This window comes from Coregonus clupeaformis, unplaced genomic scaffold (genome assembly GCF_020615455.1).
Source record: "Coregonus clupeaformis isolate EN_2021a unplaced genomic scaffold, ASM2061545v1 scaf0279, whole genome shotgun sequence".
NCBI classification, from domain to species: Eukaryota; Metazoa; Chordata; class Actinopteri; order Salmoniformes; family Salmonidae; genus Coregonus; species Coregonus clupeaformis.
Genome location: NW_025533734.1, coordinates 280,297 through 293,760, shown reverse-complemented (window position 1 = coordinate 293,760; position 13,464 = coordinate 280,297).

The window sequence follows — 13,464 nt, the reverse complement described above, 5'->3', positions numbered from 1 at the left end:
TTATAAACTGGGTGGTTCGAGCCCTGAATGCTGATTGGCTGACATTCGTGGTATATCAGACTGTATACCACATGTATGACAAAACATGTGTTTTTACTGCTCCAGTTATGTTGGTAACCAGTTTATGATAGCAATAAGGCACTTCGGAGGTTGGTGGTATATGGCCAATATACCATGGCTAAGGGCTTTATCCAGGAACTCCGCTTTGCGTCGTGGATAAGAACAGCACTTAGCCATGGTAATATTGGCCATATACCACACCCCCTCGTGACTTATTTCTTAATTATAAACTGGGTGGTTCGAGCCCTGAATGCTGATTTGCTGACAGACGTGGTATTTGAGACCGTATACCACAGGTATGACAAAACATTTAATTACGTTGGTAACCAGTTTCTAATAGCAATACGGCACCTCAGGGATTTGTGGTATATGGCCAATATACCACGGCTAAGGGCTGTGTCTAAGCACTCCGCGTTGCGTCGTGCATAAGAACAGCCCTTAGCCATGGTTTGTTGGCCATATACCACACATCCTTGTGCCTTATCGCTTAAATAGTCTTCCTGAACAATCAAACTTATTAATACATGTTGTGTGATGTGATGTGATGTAGAAACCTGATAGCTATGTAGTCACTGACATGGTTTCTGATATAAGTGCTGAATGGGGACTGATGTATTGATTATAGACATCTACAAATGGAGCATATTGATATTACTGTGTTATTAGACCAGCTAGTATCTGCTTTCTGTCTCTCTCCTGTGGTCAGGGTTAGTAACTGCAGTCTGTGTGTGGACTGTGTGATGCTGATGACAGACAGCTCTAAAGGGGAGATCTCCAGAGCGCTGACGTCTCCAGTCTCCTGCTTCACCTGCTGGTCTCTGGAACTACCACAGTGGTGTGAGGGAGGATTTATGGGTAATGTTTAGGGCCTTTTTTGTATGTGTTTGAATCATGTTGATTATATTCTAGCTATTCAAACCACAGGTTGTCTGTAGGGGTGTTGATCATTGTCCATCATCTCTATTCAGATTGGTTGATGGTTTTCCTTGAGTTACTCAACAGAGTCAACATATAGTTAACGGTCAGGAAAAACATTTAGTGATCAGTTATGATCTAAGGTCTTCTAGACATAGCTCTAGTTTGACTCTATTGTTGTTCAGCTCTACTACACATTGTGTCATTGTACTGGATCATCTCCTCCCCTCAGCACCTGCAGTAGGTCCCAGCTGTAGCAGTACAGTCACTGTGGAGTCTGACTGAGGGAGGTTTTTGTACGACTCTGTATCACTGTGTGAACACATCTTTACCATTGGGGTAGTGTCTACTCTGACAGTAGTAATCTCCTGTATCTTCAGCCTGGACTCCACTGATGGTCAGAGTGAAGTCACTATGAGATCCCCTGCCACTGAATCTAGATGGAGTCCCAGACAGACGTTGGTTGGAAGAGTGTGTCGTGTATTGAGATTATGACGTTGTTAATGTTTTAAGTGGAACCAGAGAGAATGTTGATTTTAGTATCAAAAGGGAATGTTTAGTGTAACGTCACATACAACAGACAGGAAGTGTGTTGTAGACAGGGGAGACTGGTGATTGGCCAGAAGAGGGAGCATCTTTTTGCATTGTTTATAAATAGGGGCTAGACTACAGAAAGGGCAGAACGGCCATGGCAATCTGGGATGCCGTTCTCCGGACACCGCGGGTCTGTAATTTAGGCTGTAACCTCGTGATTTTAATAAAAGCCTCTAACACGGTGCAGCTTGAACGGACTCTTTGTTGACAGCAATAATGGCCACCATTCACCCGATACGACAAGTGCATCAGGAGTTTAGGAGCTCCTCCAGGTTTCTGTTCGTACCAGGCCATACAGGTGTAAGACCCAATACAAGCATTTGAGACAGTCGCACTGGTTTTACAGTTTATAATAACTGTCTGTCCTGAGAGAACAGATTCCACTGTAGGAGTCTGAGTCACAGTGACCTGTCCTCTGGAATCTGAAAAATAGACATTTAAGATCTCAGATAACATTTGGTCATGTTGTCTAATTTTTTCAATTTCAGAGAAACTTAAGATGAAACACTAAAATAATAAACTGATTTTAGACCAATAAATTGTAAATCTTACCTTGAATTAAGAACATCAATATCCACACAAAACTCATAATAAAAGTAATTGTTGAAGTTCTGTTGTCATGAAGGACAGCTCTCAGTAATGAAGTGTTAAATTCACAGGGCTATAAACACTCCCAGACCACTGAAGCATGTGCTGCCAATGCAAAGTTTCCTATGTAAATATCCTTCCTGGTAAGGACCCACATTCAACTGTTAACTGTGATTCAGATTATACAAATTATTTTATCGTGTTTTAAATAAATTCTACTGTAAATCAGTGATTCAAGATGAACATATAATGAACTGCGTTCTTCAGTGGATTATAGTCATAACCCAGAACTATCAGTCCCAATTGTATTATACTAGTACTTCAGTACTATCAGTCCCTATTGTATTATACTAGTACTTCAGTACTATCAGTCCCTATTGTATTATACTAGTACTTCAGTACTATCAGTCCCCATTGTATTGTACTAGTACTTCAGTACTATCAGTCCCTATTGTATTATACTAGTACTTCAGTACTATCAGTCCCTATTGTATTATACTAGTACTTCAGTACTATCAGTCCCCATTGTATTGTACTAGTACTTCAGTAATATCAGTCCCTAGTGTGTTATACTAGTACTTCAGCACTATTAGGATGGTATTGAGAGTACTCTGTGTGTGAAGGTGCTCACGCTTGTGTGAAGGAGGTTTTTGTACAGAGACTTCACCAGAATGAATCACTGTGGAGGACTTTTGGAAGCGGCACAAAACTGGTGCTGAAAAGTAAGTCCATTGTTGTCTTTCTTCTTTCATAAAACAAAATATAATCATGCTATTGAACAACGTTATGAGATGTTATCATCTTCTCTAGAGGAAAGAGTTTTAGGCTATATCTTTTTAGCGATTTCTATGGACAGATTGGTAGATTGGTAAATGGCAGAGTCACCGAAGTAAGAGAATTGTTCACATACCACCAAGTTTATTTAGCAATAATAACTTGCGATTTAAAAATAACACATTTTGATAGACACTATTGCATGTCAGCTCATTGTTATGTCGAGACGTAGCAAATACTGTTTCTATAATATAAGCAACACTTTGTATTGTATTCATAGTAGATGTTAACACTGACATGGTTTAATGGTGAACCTCATCTATAGTTTTTTATAGTATTTTGAGGTCATTTTGGCTTGTGTCTCAGAGTAGATATGCAAAATTGACATGGAGATTTCATGTCAGATTTTACATTGTGAATATTAAATGATACTGTATACAGATTATATATGGTATCTGGTCACTGCATGTCTTTCTAGATTTAGCGGCGGTTTCCCAGACACAGAATAAGCCTGGTCCCGGAATAAAAAGCAATCTCAGTGGAGAATGTCCATAAAAAGGGCTATTAAGTCTAGGACTAGGCTTAACCTGTGTCCGGGAAACCGCTGGGGTTTTGTTGATCTTTGAAGGCTAAACTGTAGAGCATGAATATATCTTCCCCAACCTCTCCTCCACCCAACCTGACACCACACATGGATCAACCAAAGAGCAAGGATCCATTCTCTCTTCAAATCTCATTCGCACTGGGCCAAAATCATCCTTTTCATCCTTATGACGAGGCCCGAACTCAGCGATCCTCGCCGCAGGTTCCAAGTTCCATCTCTGAACTACTGGAGCACGTGTCCCTTTTTTTGCACTTAACGCCCACCTTCCTCACCTCACTACTTTCTTCTACACTCAACTTCTTCTCAGCAGTCATCACTGCACCTGCCACCTCATTTAATTCATCCTCACTCTCGTCATGTTCCATTTCCTCCTCAAGCTCTTCCAAAAGTTCTGTGCGATCCTCCATTGCATATTTAATCAAAACATATTCCATGTCTCTCCTTCTTTTCTAGTCCATCATCTTCTCCTTCACCAGATCTTCTAGAAGGCTAGTACAATCCCCCACTCCATGTTTATTCAGAATATGTTTCACTTTCTTCCTTTTTTGCTTGTTCTCCATCTTCCCATCCGACAGAATGTCCACCCCTCGTCCTCCTCCGCACTCGTTCAAAACAACTGGGCGTTGAAGGGATCTGTGTGAACATTTTAAAAGTTGAGGCTGATTATCCAGTCAATCATGGCCTTGATTGGTTACCAAGCCTCATCTGGGCTCAAACAAATGCTGGGAAAGTTCTGGAAGGTTCTAGCTTGGCGTGGCAGGAGAGAGGTTTTGCCTTGACAGAACCTTAGGTCCTTTAAGTGGCTTATAATCATGTTATATAATCTCAAAGCAAAGTGACGTATATGTCATTATAAACTGTGTGGTTCGAGCCCTGAATGCTGATTGGCTGACATATGTGGTATTTGAGACCGTATACCACAGGTATTACAAAACATATATTTCTATTGCTCTATTTACGTTGTTAACCAGCTTATAATAGCAATAAAGCTCCTCAGGGGTTTGTGATAGATGGCCAATATACCACGGCTAAGGGATGTGTCCACCCCCCCTCAGGCCTTATTGCTTAAATAGTCTTCCTGAAAATCAGACTTATTAATACATTTTGTGTGATATGATGTAGATTCATGATAGCTATGTAATCACTGACATGGTTTCTGATATAAGTGCTGAAAGGGGACTGATATATTGATTATAGGCATCTACAAATGGAGCATATTGCTATTACTGTGTCATTGGACCAGAAAGTATCTGCTTTCTGTCTCTCTCCTGTGGTCAGTGTCAGTAACTGCAGTCTGTGTATGGCCTGTGTGATGCTACTGATTGACTGATCTAAAGGGGAGATCTCCAGAGCTCTGACGTCTCCAGTCTCCTGCTTCACCTGCTGCTCTCTGGAACTACAACAGTGGTGTTAGGAAGGATGTATGGGTAATGTTTAGGGGCTTTATTGTATGTGTTTGAATCATATTGATTCAATTCCAGCTATTCAAAACACAGGTCATCTTAAGTCTTTTATATATAATTTCACATCATCTCTATTCAGATTGGTTGATGGTTTTCCTTGAGTTACTGAACAGAGTCAACATGTAGTTAATGATCAGGAGAAACATTTAGTGATCAGTTATGGTCTAAGGTCTTCTAGACATAGATCTAGTTTGACTCTATTGTTGTTCAGCTCTACTACACAGTGTCATTGTAAGTTCCTTTCCTGAGGATGGCTCACCCCTCACAGTTCTGGGTGACTTTAACCTCCCTACGTCTGCCTTTGACTCATTTCTCTCTGCCTCCTTCTTTCCACTCTTTTCCTCTTTTGACCTCACCCTCTCACCGTCCCCCCCTACTCACAAGGCAGGCAATACGCTTGACCTCATCGTTACTAGATGCTGTTCTTCTACGTCGCAACCTTCGCTCTCTCTCTCCCGCTACTCTCTCCTCTTCCATCCTATCATCCTTCCCTCTGCTAAATCCTTCTCCATCCGATCTCATGATTCTGCCTCCTCAACCCTCCTCTCCTCTCTTTCTGCATCTTTTGACTCTCTATGTCCCCTATCCTACCGGGCCATCTCTGTCCTCCCCTCCTGCTCCGTGGCTTGATGACTCATTGCGAGCTCACAGAACAGGGTTCCGGGCAGCCGAGCGGAAATGGAGGAAAACTAGACTCCCTGCGGACCTGTCATCTTTCCACTCCCTCCTCTCTACATTTTCTTCCTCTGTTTCTGCTGCTAAAGCCACTTTCTACCACTTTAAATTTCAAGCCTCTGCCTCTAACCCTAGGGAACTCGTTGCCACCTTCTCCTCCCTACTGAATCCTCCTCCTCCTCCCCCTCCTCCCTCTCTGTGGATGACTTCGTCAACCATTTTGAAAAGAAGGTTGACGACATCCGATCCTCATTTATTAAATCAAATGACACCGCTGGTCCTGCTCACACTGCCCTACCCTATGCTTTGACTTCTTTCTCCCCTCTCTCTCAGGTGAAATCTTTGCGACTTGTGACGGCTGGCCGCCCAACAACCTGCCCGCTTGACCCTATCCCCTCCTCTCTTCTCCAGACCATTTCCGGAGACCTTCTCCCTTACCTCACCTCGCTCATCAACTCATCCTTGACCGCTGGCTATGTCCCTTCCGTCTTCAAGAGAGCGAGAGTTGCACCCCCTCCTCAAAAACCTACACTCGATCCCTCCCGATGTCAACAACTACAGACCAGTATCCCTTCTTTCTTTCTCTCCAAAACTCTTGGAGCGTGCCGTCTCTAGCCAACTCTCCGGCTATCTCTCTCAGAATGACCTTCTTGATCCAAACCAGTCAGGTTTCAAGACTGGTCATTCAACTGAGACTGCTCTTCTCTGTGTCACGGAGGCTGTCCGCACTGCTAAAGCTAACTCTCTCTCCTCTGCTCTTATCCTTCTAGACCTATCTGCTGCCTTTGATACTGTGAACCATCAGAACCTCCTCTCCACACTCTCCGAGTTGGGCATCTTCGGCTCTGCTCACTCTTGGATTGCATCCTGCCTGACAGGTCGCTCCTACCAGGCGGCGTGGCGAGAATCTGTCTCCGCACCACGTGCTCTCAACACTGGTTTCCACCAGGGCTCAGTTCTAGGCCCTCTCCTATTCTCTCTATACACCAAGTCACTTGGCTCTGTCATATCCTCACATGGTCTCTCCTATCATTGCTACGTAGACAACACACAATAAATGTTCTCCTTTCCCCCTTCTGATAAGCAGGTGTCGAATCACATCTCTGCATGTCTGGCAGATATATCAGTGTGGATGTCGGATCACCACCTCAAGCTGAACCTCGGCAAGACGGAGCTGCACTTCCTCCCGGGGAAGTACTGCCCACTCCATGATCTCGCCATCACGGTTGACAACTCCATTGTGTCCTCCTCCCAGAGTGCAAAGAACCTTGGCATGACCCTGGACAACACCCCTGTCGTTCTCCGCTAACATCAAAGCGGTGACCCGATCTTGCAGGTTCATGCTCTACAACACTCGTAGAGTACGACCCTAACTTACACAGAAAGCGGCACAGGGTCCTTATCCAGGCACTTGTCATCTCCCGTCTGGATTACTGCAACTCGCTTTGGCTGGGCTCCCTTTCTGTGCCATTAAACCCCTACAACTTATCCAGAACGCTGCAGCCCGTCTGGTGTTCAACCTTCCCAAGTTCTCTCATGTCACCCTGCTCCTTCGCACACTCCACTGGCTTCCAGTTGTAGCTCGCATCTACTACAAAACCATGGTGCTTGCCTACGGAGCTGTGAGGGGAACGGCACCTGCTTACCTTCAGGCTCTGATCCTACACCCAAACGAGGGCACTACGTTCATCCACCTCTGGCCTGCTAGCCCCCTACCTCTACGGAGCACAGTTCCCGCTCAGCCCAGTCAAAGCTATTCGCTGCTCTGGCACCCCAATGGTGGGAACAAGCTCCCCACGACGCCAGGACAGCGGAGTCACTGACCACCTTCTGGAGACACTTGAAACCCTATGTCACGAGAATTTCTATCTCTAATTAAACTCAAATTTGAATAATTCCCAGAGGGTGTAAGGCTCTGGATTTAATCATGAATTAAACAAAGGTCCACAACCAGCAAGAATGATCTGTATTATTTAATCATGGCGAGCTCTGCTGCCAAAACACATATACAGCCTTTATATATGCCTTCACACAAAGGAACTTTGCTCCGCCCACCTTTAGGCGGCCTGTACATTTCCACAACCAGTTTCTAAGTCTCCTCCCTCCTGGAATGTTTGTCTCAGCAGTTTCTAACTCACCCCCTCTCTAGTGGGTTTACACTACATTATAACTCTAACACAGTTCACACATTTAAACCGCATTTGGGTTGAAATCCTTTAGTCATTATTTTCAAAATACAAATTAATCTATCAATCCACCCTTTGACAAAAAATGTCACACTCAGGATGAATGTATTTACAAGCATGATTAATCTCAGAGATTAGTTCTATTTAACTCCTTCCAACCATAGGCCTTCTTTTTAAGATTTTCCCTATGATATTCATACATCAGAACTAATAAATGTTTCATCCAATTGTGGTCTTTCAGGGTCAAAGTCCTCGTTATCCACCAAGCCTGGAGGATCGTATTTCACATTCCACTGGTCAGTCCGTAGTCGGTCCATATCTTATCATCTGTTGAGAAACTGCATTCTCCAACGCCTAACTCACCAACCCTCGGACACAGGGAACAAGACAACAACAACCACATAATACAAGCAATTGCATCCAATTGCGGTGGCTGCCCCCAAGATGGTGGCTGCTATGGTTTTCCATTTACCAAACATTTTGTGACGAGTACTGAGGATACGAAGAGGCAGGACACAGACGCATGAATTAACAAGGTCAAGGTTTACTCAAAGAGAATTAACAAAGATAGAGTACATGACACGAAGCAAAACAATCACACGCAACATGACACAGAACAGTCCAGGGACTGAAGGGTTTTAGCCCAGTATATTAGGAGTTTAGGAGCTCCTCCAGGTTTCTGTTGATACCAGGCCAACCACTGTCCATTGCTGTCACAGTCAAATATTTTACCTTGAATCCTGAGGGCAAATATCCAGATAAAGATGGTGATAAAAGTCATGGTTGTTGTGGAGTCTGTTGTCATGAAGGACAGCTCTCAGTCATGAAGTGTTAAAATCACAGGGATATAAACACTCCCAGACCACTGAAGCATGTGCTGTCTATGCAAAGTGTCCTCTCTATGCAAATGGGTCTCCTGGAGCAAGGCAGATAACGTATGCCTCATTTGGTAATGTATGGGATATACACTGAGTGTCCAAGACATTAGGAACGCCTTCCAAATATTTAGTTCCACCCACTTTTGCCCACAGAGCAGACTCAATTTGTCGGGTCATGGACTCTATAAGGTGTCAAAAGTGTTCCTTCCACAGGGATGCTGGCCCATGTTGACTCCAATGCTTCCCACAGTTGTGTCAAGTTGGCTGGTGGTGGAGCTCTACTCTGAATTGCTCGTTCCATCTCATCCCACAGATGCTAATTTTATTGAGATCTGGTGACTGGGCAGGCCACTGCGTGTAAGCTGAATTCACTGTCATGTTCGTGGAACTATTCCTGGACAATCCTAGCCTTGTGGCATGGGGCATTATACTGATGAAAAAAATCAATTTGCAGATAGATACACTTCTCGCCATGAAGGGATGCACCTGATTGGCAATTTAAACGTTGCTCCACTTTTATCAAGGGGCCCAATGTGTGCTATGAAAACACAACCCACACCATCACACCACCAACGTTGACACACAGTATTTTGGATGCATGTACTCATGTGGTTTTGTCCATACCCTAGTCCTCCCATCAGCGTGAAACAGCAGGAACAGGGATTCATTAGATCAAGCAATATTTTTCCAATTCTCCAGTGTCCAGTATTTCCATTCCATAGCCCACTGCAAACTCAGTTTCTTGTTTTTTGCTGAAAGAAGTGTAACTTTGTAAGGATGTCGGCTGCCATACCCCATTCATGTCAAGGTACGATGAGTTGTGCATTCTTTTATGGGTCTTTGGTCACAAATGTTGTACTAGTCTGTCAGTTGACTAACTGTAGCCCGTATGTTGCTCTGCACAATTCATGTCAGCCTCCTTTGTCCTCTTTCATCAATTACCCGTTTTCGACCACTGGCCTGCCGAATGTCCTTTGGGTGGTGGACCATTCTTGATACACATGGGAAACTGTTGACTGTGAAAAACCCAGCAGCGTTGCAGTTCTTGACACACAAACCGGTGCGCCTGGCACCTACTACCATACCCCGTTAAAAGGCACTTCAATATTTTGTTTTGCCCATTCACTCTCTGAATGGCACACATACACAATCCATGTCTTAATTGTCTCAAGGCTTAAAAATCATTCTATAACCTGTCTCCTCCCCTTCATCTACACTGATTGAAGTGGATTTATCAAGTGACATAAATAAGCGATCACAGCTTTCACCTGGATTCACCTTGTCAGTCTGTCATGGAATGTTCCTAATGTTTTGTGCACTCTGTGTATATCATCCACTGTGTGACTGTTTTCATTTTTAGGTGTTGGTCGGTCAAATAATAGAGGGAACCTATGATACTCTAGACTGTAGTCCTCAACACCAACACTGGTCTAGCCCTCAACACTATTACTGGTCTTGTCCTCAACACTATCACTGTTCTAGTCCCTAACACTATCACTGGTCTAGTCCTGAACACTATCACTGGTCTAGTCCTGAACACTATCACTGTTCTAGTCCCTAACACTATCACTGGTCTAGTCCTGAACACTATCACTGGTCTTGTCCTGAACACTATCACTGTTCTAGTCCCTAAGACTATCACTGGTCTAGTCCTGAACACTATCACTGGTCTAGTCCTGAACACTATCACTGTTCTAGTCCTGAACACTATCACTGGTCTAGTCCTCAAAACTATCACTGGTCTAGTCCTCAGTACTATCACTTGTCTAGTCCTGAACACTATCACTGGTCTAATCCTAAACACTATCACTGGTCTAGTCCTCAACACTATCACTGGTCTAGTCCTCAACACTATCACTGGTCTATTCCTCAGTACTATCACTGATCTAGTCCTAAACACTATCACTGGTCTAGTCCCTAACACTATCACTGGTCTAGTCCTCAGTACTATCACTGGTCTAGTCCTCAGTACTATCACTGATCTAGTCCTCAGTACTATCACTGGTCTAGTCCTCAACACTATCACTGGTCTAGTCCTCAACACTATCACTGGTCTAGTCCTCAACACTATCACTGGTCTAGTCCTGAACACTATCACTGGTCTAGTCCTCAGTACTATCACTGGTCTAGTCCTCAACACTATCACTGGTCTAGTCCCTAACACTATCGCTGGTCTACTCCTCAACACTATCACTGGTCTAGTCCTGAACACTATCACTGGTCTAGTCCTGAACACTATCACTGTTCTAGTCCCTAACACTATCACTGGTCTAGTCCTGAACACTATCACTGGTCTTGTCCTGAACACTATCAATGTTCTAGTCCCTAAGACTATCACTGGTCTAGTCCTGAACACTATCACTGGTCTAGTCCTGAACACTATCACTGTTCTAGTCCTGAACACTATCACTGGTCTAGTCCTCAAAACTATCACTGGTCTAGTCCTCAGTACTATCACTTGTCTAGTCCTGAACACTATCACTGGTCTAGTCCTCAACACTATCACTGGTATAGTCCTCAGTACTATCACTGGTCTAATCCTGAACACTATCACTGGTCTAGTCCTCAACACTATCACTGGTCTAGTCCTCAACACTATCACTGGTCTAGTCCTCAGTACTATCACTGATCTAGTCCTCAACACTATCACTGGTCTAGTCCCTAACACTATCACTGGTCTAGTCCTCAGTACTATCACTGGTCTAGTCCTCAGTACTATCACTGATCTAGTGCTCAGTACTATCACTGGTCTAGTCCTCAACACTATCACTGGTCTAGTCCTCAACACTATCACTGGTCTAGTCCTCAACACTATCACTGGTCTAGTCCTGAACACTATCACTGGTCTAGTCCTCAGTACTATCACTGGTCTAGTCCTCAACACTATCACTGGTCTAGTCCCTAACACTATCGCTGGTCTACTCCTCAACACTATCACTGGTCTAGTCCTGAACACTATCACTGGTCTAGTCCCTAACACTATCACTGGTCTAGTCCTGAACACTATCACTGTACTAGTCCCTAACACTATCACTGGTCTAGTCCTGAACACTATCACTGGTCTAGTCCTGAACACTATCACTGGTCTATTCCTCAAAACTATCACTGGTCTAGTCCTCAGTACTATCACTTGTCTAGTCCTGAACACTATCACTGGTCTAGTCCTCAACACTATCACTGGTCTAGTCCTCAGTACTTTCACTGGTCTAGTCCTGAACACTATCACTGGTCAAGTCCTCAACACTATCACTGGTCTAGTCCTCAACACTATCACTGGTTTAGTCCTCAGTACTATCACTGATCTAGTCTTCAACACTATCACTGGTCTAGTCCCTAACACTATCACTGGTCTACTCCTCAGTACTATCACTGGTCTAGTCCTCAGTACTATCATTGGTCTAGTCCTCAGTACTATCACTGGTCTAGTCCTCAACACTATCACTGGTCTAGTCCTCAACACTATCACTGGTCTAGTCCTGAACACTATCACTGGTCTAGTCCTCAGTACTATCACTGGTCTAGTCCTCAGTACTATCACTGGTCTAGTCCTCAACACTATCACTGGTCTAGTCCCTAACACTATTGCTGGTCTAGTCCTCAACACTATCACCGGTCTAGTCCTCCCCCTCAGCACCTGCATCTAAGACTGTCTGAGAGTGGTCTGAGTGGGGAGGGGAAAACGGAAAACTAGCTGTTATTGGCAGAGAGATTTGGAACTCTCTTTGTTATTGGTCTATTAACTAATTTGCTACATGGTAATGTCACCATGGAAAGCCGATCCTCCCTCAAATGCAAACCTGCTAATTAGAAGGTCCTATGTGCAGTACATCATATTTTCAACTAGGAACAATCATGAAATAACACTGATCCATTTTTTTCACACTTTTACAGTGTTAGTTTCATCAGCTGTTGTACAATATTATATAAAACACAAGAAAAACTGAATTTTGACTGCACAGAGCCTTTAATGGATCACTGCTGGTTTTACAGCAGTGGAGAGTAACTGCAGTATGTGACCTGAAAGGACAGCTTTCACTGCAGGATCTGAGTCACAGTGATCTGCCCTCGGGATACTGAGAAATGAATAACACATTGTCAAGATCAGATTCCATTTAAGATCAGTTTTCTAGAATATAATATGCTTAGAATTCAACAGCAACTTTAACTGAAAGCAAATGACAAGCATCAAGATGAAGGGGTCTATTCAATCCGTATTGCTGAAGTTCAGCGTTACAGCGTGATTGGAATTTAAAGGCAATGTTCCTGTGTAAAGAAGGAGACTGCATTCACAGTAAAAGCTGCATATGGGGTGGCAGGTAGCCTAGCGGTTAAGAGGTCGCTAGTTCGAATCCCTGAGCCGACTAGGTCAAAAATCTGTCGATGTTCCCTTGAGTAAGGCCCTTATTGCGCCTGTAAGTTCCTCTGGATAAGAGCATCTGCTAAGTGAAGTAAATGTAATATGTCAGCTCAATCAAAAATTATCTTGACATTTCTATCCGGCAATCTGTAACACTTCAACGATACAACTTTTATTTCAGATGAAGGGCTCTATTCAATCCGTATTGCTGAAGTTCAGCGCTAAAGCCCAATTGAAATTTAAAGGCTTCAGCGAAACAGATTGAATACAGCCCTAACTGTCACTTCACTCATGCTTGGACTCTTATGAAAGTTTCTCAAATCAGTTACTGAACATTTCTCTAAAATGTTTGGGTTTGTTTTATACCTTT